Below are 10874 nucleotides of genomic sequence, written 5' to 3'. Positions count from 1 at the left end.
GTATAGGCCTGGCTGTCCTGGAACTCATTCTGTAGACCAGGCTGGCCTTGAACTCAGAAATCCGCCTGCCTCTACCTCCACTGCCCAGCCCTAGCCCCAGATCTTTAGACGTCAAAAGGGATGCCCGAAGGAGCCGCGTCTCATGTTCTGATGGAAACAATCTGATAAAATACATTTATAGTGTGTGTGTGTGTGTGTGTGTGTGTGTGTGTGTGTGTGTGTGTGGTAGAGTAGGGGGTAGGAGCACGCGCTCACCACACATGTGAGTGGAAATCTGAGACAACCTTTGATCATCAGTCAAGCCTTCTCTCTCTCTGAGGCCAGGACTCTTGTTTGAGGCACTGTGCAGCATCCTCTAGGCTGGCCAGCCCACAAGCTTCCTGCTGGGTCTCTTGGCCTCCTCTCTCTCAGCAGGAGTGCTGGTATCACACATGCACACCATCACATCAGGCTTGTGTTTTTCTTTGTTATTTTTAGCATGGGTTTCTGGCATGGAACTCAGATCGTCAGGGTTACAGTGGCAAGGGCTTTTACCCACTGAGCCATCTTGCCTGTTGCAGGGGTCTGCTCATGTGAGCTGCAGAGGTGAGCCTGGTAGGCTTCCCCTGACAGTGGATCTGTAAGCCCCTGGGCCTGGTAAACCACTCCACAGTGCACTCCAAGTACCCAGAAAACTTAGACGTTTGAAGAAATAATAACTACCTTCCCCAAATCCTACCCTCACAGTGATGACGTATAAGCTCCTTTAGAGTCAGAACATTCTGGGTAGGACAGAGGTGAGGGTCAAAGCTTGGACACTTAAGCTTGGGCACTTTTCTGTGCTCCAGACCTTTGCAAAGCCACAGCCACAGGATCCTGGGCTCTGTCTTGGAACTGTTTTTATATTGGCCTGAAACACCATAGGAGTGTGTGTACTAGAGAGCAGTTCAGAGTGATGGGATCACCTGGCAACCTGATACACTGTCATGTGTGTGATTTCGAAAGGACAGGTGTGCTCACATCTGTCATCGAAGCTCTCAGGAGGTGGAAGCAGGAAGGTGGGGATCGCAAGGGTGAGTTCCAAGCCAGTCTGGGCAACATGAGACCTTTACTCAGTAATAGTAGTAATATAATGAATAATTATCATTTTATAAAAACAAGGATAATGTTTTAAGAGTAGGCAGTGGTGGTCCTATGGAATCTTAGTGGGTCCAGGGCCACAGCGGAACTTGGCTACTGTGTCCATTTAGGGGTGTTTGTGATACCATTTGGCGTTCTTGTCCAGCATTCCTGGCCCCTAGGGACTCTCCATGAATGTTCCAGCAGGGTTCTAGTCTGTCTGCTGCTGGCCAGTGGTGCTGGAACAACTTCTGTCTGGCTTAGCTTTAGCTAGGGCTTAGCCTGCTTGGTTGGTCATGGGCATGAGGTGAGCCAGCTGCTCTGCTCCATGAGCCCCACACTGTAACATTTAGATGCCTCCTTGACAGCTGCTTCTCCTAGCAGAGTTGGGTGTGGCAGCCATGGTCATGTATGCCATGTCCATGGTGTTTCAGCCCCAGGAAAGAAACCCATGGTATAAGACAACCTCTCCACTGCTGGGCTCCCCCTATAGCAGCTGGGAACATGGGAGTTGCCCTGGTTCCTAAGCTTCAATATCCATCAGAACTCGCGAACAGATTGCTGGGCCCCACCCTCAGTTTCTGGCTCATGAGCCTGGGTGGGGAGTCTCTGTGCTAAATGGCTTCCTGTGATGTACAAGTCTGGGGACACACTCCGAGAATGGCTATGTCTCTCCTTCTCCATCCCTGGCAACCTCCAAAAGGGCCTGAGTCCTAATCCCTAAGCACTGTGTGACTTTGCCTGGGGATAGAATCTGCAGAAAGTCTTTAGAGATCTTGAGGTGGAGTCACAGTGGGTGAAGGGTCAGCCTCACAGAATGTTTGGTGTCTGTGTGAGGGGAGACAGAAGAGTCCTGTGGGTAGACACCAACCAAGTATGTCTTGAGGGAGGCCTGGGAATCTGGAAGCCAGAGCCAAGAAAGACTCTTCCCCTGGTCCTATGGAGGGGTAGGGCCTGGATGCCAGCAAACTTGGAGGCCTGGCTTTGCAAGCTGTGAAGGGAGACAGTCTGTCTGGTGTGAGCATCCCAGTCCGTGGTGGCCTATTCCAGAGGTTTGAGGCAACCTGCCCTCTGTGGGTGCTTCTTACCAGCATCTCATGGACTCTAGACTACCAGACTCCTGGGCTGCGACTGGAAGTCAGTAGGGAAGCAGGTTCTGTCCACGTTGGCTTGTCACTTTGTTCTGAATTGATAGCATTGGAAGCTCTCTGAGCTGGGCTAGGGATACTGGTGAGACAGAGGGCTGCCCTTGGTAAAATCACATTGTCCTGAGCTGGAGGGGTCCACAAGCAGGCACATGCTGGTTGGTATTTACCGCTACCTTCTTAGGTGGGGGTTGTCCTAGACATCATGGGTTGATTAGCCTCTGGGATCTGTGGATGATAGATAGATAGATAGATATATAGATAGATAGATAGACAGACAGAGAGATAGATAGATAGATAGATAGATAGATAGATAGATAGATAGATAGATAGATAGAACTTAATGGTGTTTTTTAGGAGATAGTATCTAGGGGTTTCTCCAGGCCACGGTACTACCCTGAGCCCTTCTCCCACTGTTTGTTTCCTTGTGTATAAGTTAGGATTGACCTGACTGACCTCTGGACCTGTAGGCACTCTGGAGAGCTCAGTTCCTAAGAAAGGCTTGGTCTGGTGTGGAGCATCTCTGAAAAGTGGCTGTCAGAAGCCTGGTGTGACAGGGCAGCGAGGAAGGGGCTGCATTTCTCATGGGCTCTTGGCCAGTGGAGATTTGGCTCTTGGCTTGTCACGTAGTTTGAGGGCTCTTTGACTGCACCTCCTTCACTGCTGCATCTGCACAAAGGTGTTCGGTCCTGTGTTCACCTGTCTCAGTGAGCGTTCTAAGCAGGGTCCCTCCCCCGGGTGAGGTATGCATTGGGGGCAGCTGGCACCTTGTACGCAGACCCAGATGCGGTGGACTGGTGTCACCGGCACCTTGTAAACCCACAGGACTCCCAGAATTGGCTTGGGTAACGGGATGTGTGTCCTTCATAGGAGCCAGCTGGTAGTACAAACTGGTGCCCAGAGGTGTTTTGCATACAGGTGAGGGCCTGTGGCGAGCGCAGATTGTCCAGGAGATAGGAGTCCCAGACTAGGGTACCTGAAATCCCTGGTCTGTCCAGCAGAGGGCAGCAGAGCTCCAGCAGCAGTGGGTGGCTCCTGTCCAGTACCCTCAACTCCCTACACTAAGCCTGGGCTGGTGGTTACCCAAATGTTCCCCTTACTGTTTTCATAAAGGCTTCCTTCTCAGCTGGGCAGCTTTCCTTGACTCCAAGGTCCACGTGCATTCTCTCTACTGTGCCCCACTTGCCCATCCGAATGTACCTGTAGATCTTCTGGCCTAAGGGGCCCAGAAAACTGTGTAGGGCAGGAGTGTGTCTCCAGGGCTGGCTGGGGCCACAGTCAGCACAGACAGCTTTGCAGCTGGCCTCAGTAGATATGCAGACCATCCCTGCCTCCTCTGCTGGCCTGGCTTGCTCCTTGGTGTTCCTCTTCTCTGACGTGGTGTGTATTTAGGGGTTCTCTATCATGGCCTTTCTCTGGCTAGAATGTGAGCCCCGCCAGGATAGAGAGGTGTTTTGCCTTTGACCAAGTCCCAGGTGCTCAGGGAGGGACTGGTATGTAGAAAGATGCCCAGGAGGCATCTGATGGGCAGACTGATAAGTGGAGAAACGAGTGGGTGTCCACTTCTGGGCCAGCCACATGGTGGCTGTTTCCCCTGTGCCTGTGAGCTGCCAAAGGGGTCCAGTTTAGGGTGCAAATCTGGCCATGTCCTGACATATCCTCTGTTCGCTATGGTCATTGAAGAGGGTAGAAGGCACCAAAACCTGAATGGGGAAATGGTTGACTTTGGGCTGGGCCAGTGTTGGAGCAGACTCTGGGGTGACAGTGACCACCATGGGGACTCTGTGATGTGCAGTTTAATGTGCACATATGATTATCCTTCTTTCTGTTTGACAGTAAAGAACTGGGACTCAGACCTTTATAGACACCTTCCCCACATTAACATCCCCCCCTTTGTGTGTGCATCAAAGCTGGCCTCCAGAAAACATCTTGGCAGTAGCCTAGCCATGTGCGTGGACAGAGAGACTGTGATGGTGTTGCTGATGTGGTAGGCAGCTCACACTTGGCAGGGAGGGGAGAGGAGGAGGTGGAGGGGAAGGGGGAGGTGTGAAGTCACTGCTTCCCTCCAGCTCAGAGTTCATGGCCCATAGAGCCCAAAGCATTTCTCTAATCAGGTACCTTCAGCATTTTTGTGAGATGCCAAGAATGTGTTTGGGGGCACCAGGGACCAGTTGGCCTTGCTTTCCCCTGGCACGTAAACTACCACATAACTAAAGGGCAGGGACTCCTCGTGACCACGGCATGCAGGGCGGTGATCTCTGCTCCAGCCAGTGGTGGTGGCTGGTGGCCAATGGAGGGGAACTCCAGGCCAGGCAGGAGTCAGGGTGGTAAGATTGTCAAGGGGTAGGGGACAAAAACCCTCCTCTGAATACACCAAGGTGGACTACTGGCTTCTATTCTGTTTCCCCTCATGCCCGAGTGGTCAGTAAAGTGACAGGGATGGAGTCCACGTGTTGAGCAGCAGCTGACTCGTAAGTTCCCTCCCCAGACTCAGGGTGATGGGTGTTGTCCTGACCTCCTGGAGTAGCCCTGGCTTTGAAACCAAGCTGGCTGTGTGGCTTGACACTGCAAAAACCCACCTCCCCATCCTGAAGCCTCCAGGGCAAGGTGGGCAGTGTCTGTGGCCTTTGAAGGTGCAGGGAAAAATTCTTCCTAGCTTTTGGGGCTTCTGATGTCACTTCCATTGTTGCTGTGACCTGACAAAAGTGACTTAAGGGAGGAGGAAGTCACTGTGGTGCCTGGTTTGAAGGGATATAGTCGTCGTTGCCCCCCACTCCTGCTCCTCACCCCCCCACCCCATGAAGAAGCAGGGGAACGATGGTGTTCGGTTCATTTTCTCATTCTCATTCACTCCAGGACCCTCAGTCATTCGATGGTGCCACCCACATTCAGGGTGGGTCCCCCTCAGTTAAACCTCTCCAAAAGCCCCTTCACAGACACACCGATAGGTCTGTGTCTCCAGTCAGGCTGCTGGGTCACTCCTGCTCTACTCCCATGTGTTGTTGTCTGGCCTCTTCTTCTCAGTGTACTTACCTCCTTTTTTAAGGATGCCAGTGCTAGGGTTTAGGACACATCTTATTCCAGTGTGACCCCAGCTTGGCTGATCACACCTGCAAAACCTTGACTAACCAAACCTATGAGGTAGGCTGTGCATGGGGTATGGGGACACGCTTTGGCTTAGCCTGGGCATTTTCTCTGACAAGCAGCATCTACTTGCTGGCAGGTCGTCTGGCCTCACACAGGGACTGGCTGCCCCTGGTAGTGTTATGAGTGGACAAGTGCTAGCTGTGGCAGATGGAGGTGGGGAAGGGGGAATGAGAAAGCAGGACAGCGTAGCTGTGGCATCTCTTCTCAGTGCCAGTCTTCTCCATAGCTTGTGGCAGTTTGACTTCTATGAAGTTTGTCATATACGATGTGGGGACAGATCTCTCTCTACCAACCCAGCCAGTCACTGGTTCACAAAGACCATTGCAACAGCAGATATTGTTGCTGGGAGGAACAGGGTCAGCTTCTTCAAAGGAGACCCAAGGGTCAGTCTTGGGTCCTCCCTCTGCCAGGTGGTTCACATGCTTTTTGTACTTTTGTATAGTCATCTTTAGATGGTAAATAGGGACTGTCCCTCCTTTCAGTGTCTACGGCCTTCCTGGAGACAGCCTTCCTTTCTCTGGAGACTGCTCTACCTCAGGATGCCCCAGTAATACCCAAGCTGAAGCTGGTCACTGCCTCAGTGTCCTGATATATATGGGGCTTGTCCTGGCTGCAGCACACAGGGTCATCATGTCAACAACACACAGGGCCATTCTCCTTGCTGCCGGCCAACAAGACAGGGGACCCAGGAATTCTAAGAGGTTGTTCCAGTTTGCTTATGGTGGGGAGACCACCCTGAATGAGTTTAAGACCATGATACATACCCAGCCCTTAGGTTATGCCATTGGCAGCAGGCATTTCCTTGTGTCGGGCTCTCTTCTGCCTGTGAGATGTATGGGGTTCCCATCCCGCTGCTTGGACTCCCTGTGCCTTTATGAACAGTGCCGTGTCAGCTGGCAGGGCTGTGAACTTTGTAGCTTCCCCTGTTTCCTTAGTCTGAGCCCCTTTGTCACAGAGCTAATGATCCCCAAACAAGTGGGACAGTATCCTTAGGGAGTGCCCATTTGAGGGGGCCCTACGGTGGGTCTTTGTAACATGAGCCACAGCCCCTTGGGCTAGGGTTCCCATGGATCAGAGGGGCACACCTGTGCTCAGGCCCCCTCCAGCCCAGAAAGACAACCCTGGTGTTGCCTAGCCCACAGTGTATGGCCCCACTTCACCTGGCTCTTGAGCCAGTGGGAACATAGAGAAGGACTTTTGATCTTGGGAGGGCAGCACTTTTGCCAAGAGCCCCAGACACCACTGCCTGGCCCTGTCCCAAACCTGCTTCCTTCCAGAGCTCCTGGGAAACACCTTTGAAAAATGGCTCTAGGCGGCAGGCTGTGGGGCAGCAGACCTCGCCCTGGGCTCTTCCTTGGCTACTAGCCTGGGTCCCAGGACGCAGGGCCATATGGCAGGTTCATAAATTAAGCCAGAGCCTGACATTCCTGTGCAAGGACCCTGGAGGCCAAAGTGCCTCCCACATGCAGCCCACCCTGTTTCCACCAGCCTGGGGACTCATGAACTCACCCTGTCCTGAGGCCTTGGGGTGGGAGTGGGGTGCAAGGACCTCCAGATTTCCCTCTGGAAACTTCCATGAGTGGTCCGAGCAAACAAGGGGTCTCTTCTTATTGTCTGTACCCTCCTAGGGGTAATCCCCTGAGGCTAGTTAGCTGGATCTGAGCCTGGATGGAGACTTTATTTCAGTCATGTGCAGTCAGGGTAGTTATCTTTAATAAGGCCATCACGGACATTTCCTTGTAAGTTCATTTTGAGGATATGTTTGTACAGTTCGCATTTTCCCACAGCTGGGAGACAATGCCCTACCCCTTGCCAAAGATCACATTTGCCACCCTCGGCCTTCCCAAAGCTGGAAGGTGAGTCTGGAGCCTGGCCAGGCAGGCGCTGCCAAGGGCTCTCATTGATCACTATCAGGCCCCGTCTGATTAATATACCACGTAGATGCAGGCTGTGCTGGGCTGGCCCCCTAGCATCCTGCTGTGGAGGGGCTCTGTGTGCAGGGCTGGGCTGGGCTGGGGGTAGCTGGTGCGCAGCACACTGGCTCCAGTGACCGTGTGCTGGTCTTGGCTCGGGCCTGCTCTCAGCTCTCTGAAGCCCTTCCTGTGCCCGGCTCTGCTTGCCCAGTGTAGACCTTTGCATTTCCAGTTTATCCAGATCCACAGTGCAAAACCACATCACCCAAGCCCAGAACTCTGCTGGCCCCATCTCCCAAGGCCTCCGTGGGAAGATGCCTCTGGGCCATTCTCTAAGCCTGTGGGCACTGAGAAGGGAGCGGGTCCCAGCTACCTGTCCTCTATGAACTGGCCTGGTGGGGACAGAACCAGGTGCTTCCGGGGTACAGTACTAACCTACTGACTGAGTGGTTCCAGGCAGGGAAGAGCCAGGCTGTCTGTCTCTAAGGGAGGCGCAGAGAACAGGATGGGGCATCAAGGGGAAGTGTGGAGGACTGTTGGTGATCCCAGCTCCTGGCTGGGAGAAGGAGGGTCCTGACTAAAGGAAAGCCATGGGGAGAGAGCAGAGGGAGCACCCTGAGGTCTGGCATGGTGGTTGGGGGAGGAGCATCTGTGGTGGACTGTGAAGATCTGAGATATGGTAGCTGTACTGATTCCTGGGAGAGAGTAGGCAACCAAGGTTGTCTCTTTGGTGAGCTGTGACCACTGGGACACACTGGCAAGCGTTTATGTTTTACAAACGGTCAAGGCTCTGCTTTTACAGGGTTGGAGAAGTCTCAAGTGGGAAGGGTCTGCAGAGACTATGGTATGAGGCTATTGTAACAGGAAGGCCTAACTCCCCCTACCCCCTCACCCCCTCCCCGCGGCATAACAGAAGCATGGCCACACTGCTGGAATGAAGGCCTGGACAGCCCCACAGTGATAGCTTATGTTGGACAGATGTAGAAAGCCCTTGCCTGGTCTGAGATGTACTATAGGGAGTGAACATGCCATGTTAGGAGGATCCTAATGCCCAGGCACCTATGTTAGGAATACCTGCTGGGCACCAAGGATTGTTGAGCATCTGCCCTGGTTTCTATCTCTTGGATCTGCCCCCATGAGAAGAGAGCTCCATAGCCCTCACCCAGGACTGTCACACATGGCCGTGCCTACTTCTCCATTTCAGGAGAAAGCCCTTCTATGCCGGGTCCTGTAGCATGCTCCGGTGTCAATGTTGGAGCATGTAGGGACTTGAGAATTTTAATGGCTTTATCAAAGACAGACAGACAGACAGACACAGAGCTGTGCCTGAGCACATGCTCTGTGAGAGCATGAAAAGAGATAAGAAATCTCTGCCTGGGCCCCTTGGTTAGAGGACCCCTCAGTCACAGCCACTGTGCCCCGCTGGCACTGCTTACCCCGCCCCCCATGGCAGTGGGTCACATCCCTCCCCAGTTCAGACCCAGTCATGGACTTCTGCCAGCTGTAGCCCTGGGTCCCATGAGAACAAGTGTCACTCACCATTCAAATGCCTCAGCTGTGGTCCTGCCTTATCACTGTCCCATAGAAAGCCTGCCTGCCTCAAGGTCAGTGCCCAGGACATATATCTTGCATAAAATGGGGTCTGAAAAAGATACAAGCCCATAGTCACCTCTGTGATCCCAGCACTCAAGCAGTAGAGGCAAAAGATGGAGTGTTAAGGGCAACCTTAATTAGGGGTACCTAGTAGGACCCTGTCTCTAGTAGAAGGGAATGATTTATTTAAGCCCTGACCCCCAGGGCCTGTGGTCATGACTCGCTTTGGCCATGTGAGGAAGGTAATACCGTGTTGGATTATTCTCATTGTATGGTGTTAGGAGCTGGAGTTAATCCTCCCTGGTGCTTTATGGACCCTCCAGGGAGTGGTTAAGGTCAGATGAGGTCAGAGTAGGGACCTGAGAATTTTAATGGCTTTATCAAAGACAGACACACACACAAAAGCCACGCCTGAGCACATGCACACACCCCATGTCTCTGTAGGATGCCCTGTGCTACGGGAGACACCACCAGCAAGAGGACTAATGCCAAATGCAGCCCGTAGTCCTTTATCAGATCCATGAGCCCAAACCAACCAGATAAACCCCACCTATCCTGTGCTACTATGATACTGACAACAGAAAGCAGACTGATAGAGGAATTTCAGGCCAATATTCTGCATCATCCTTGTTAACCAGAGATCCAATGACAAGGGTCCTGTAAGAGACATAAGAAAAGACTTGGGCAAGAGGAGTGAGGCATAAGTGAAGACTAGGAATGTAACCATAGCCACGGAGCACAGGCAGCCACCAAAGGCTGGTGAGGCAGGCAGTGGGATCCTTCCTCTGGAGGGAGCATCGCTTTGCCATGGCTTGGTTTAAGACTTCTATATTCTCAGAGGTCTTTGCCTCTGAGAATATAGAAGTTGCTTTTAGGCCATTGGGCATGGGATCATTTGTTGAGCATCTTTGATATCTCAGCTGATACCTACTTCCTGGTGCCTGTCTGGGAGCCCACTCCTACCCCTTGGGGGAGCCTTGTCATAATTAACTCAGATGCTTCTGTCATGGCCTCTGGCCACTTCTGACCATGCAAGAGGAGCCTGAGCCTGAAGTGGTGCCATCCCCTTCACATACAGTACACATGTCCACTGCATTGTCCTGGCATGGAGGACAGTGTGAGGCACATGGGTACCCACTGGTGAATGAAGGGCCCTTGGGCCAGAGGCATAAGCTAGAAGAAGAGCTCAGATGCAGGCTGTGGAGGTTCAGGCATCCTGGGAGGAAACTCTGTGAATACTGCTTAAAGGACAAACGCAGGCTGAGGGGAGACCTGTCCCTGTCCCTTGACTGAGATCCTTCCAGTTCTAAGGAGACAAAGAAGGAAAAGTGAATTGTTCTACCGAGACAAGTTTTGAAGGGGGAATGATTAGTTTTCTCTACCCACCCATCCATCTGCTCCTCCCCGACCCATCTACCCAACATTCATCCATGTATGTATGCATGTATGTATGTCCCCAACCTTCATGTATTCAACACTCATTTATATATCTATCTATCCATCCATCCATCCACCCATCCATTCATTCATCCATCTGTCCATCTCCCCAATATTCATCTAACACTCCTCCAATTATTCATGTCCCCAGCATCTATCTATTCAGCATCCATCCATCCAACACCCACCCATCAGTCCATTGGTTTATGCCTTCACTCATCTATCCACCCACTCTCTCCACATATTATCTCTCTCTCTGTTCCACATTCATTTTACCCCTACCCACTCACCTGACCTTTACCCTGGTTATCCATATACTCATCCATAGATATCAGCTTAGCCATCTCTCCATTCAACATTTACCCACTTATTCATATGCCCATTTACCCATCCATTCTCCAGCCAAAATAGTTCTTTTCTTTTTGCTTCTCCTTCCTCCCTTCTTCCTGCCTCCTCTTATCTGTCCATCTAGCTATTCATCAACCAAATTAATTCTTCTCCCCTTTTCTTCCTCTTTCCTCCTCCAGCCATCCTTCCTCCC

The sequence above is a fragment of the Mastomys coucha genome, unplaced genomic scaffold (assembly GCF_008632895.1).
Source record: "Mastomys coucha isolate ucsf_1 unplaced genomic scaffold, UCSF_Mcou_1 pScaffold21, whole genome shotgun sequence".
Classification (NCBI taxonomy): domain Eukaryota; kingdom Metazoa; phylum Chordata; class Mammalia; order Rodentia; family Muridae; genus Mastomys; species Mastomys coucha.
Note: the sequence above shows the minus strand (reverse complement) of the source record.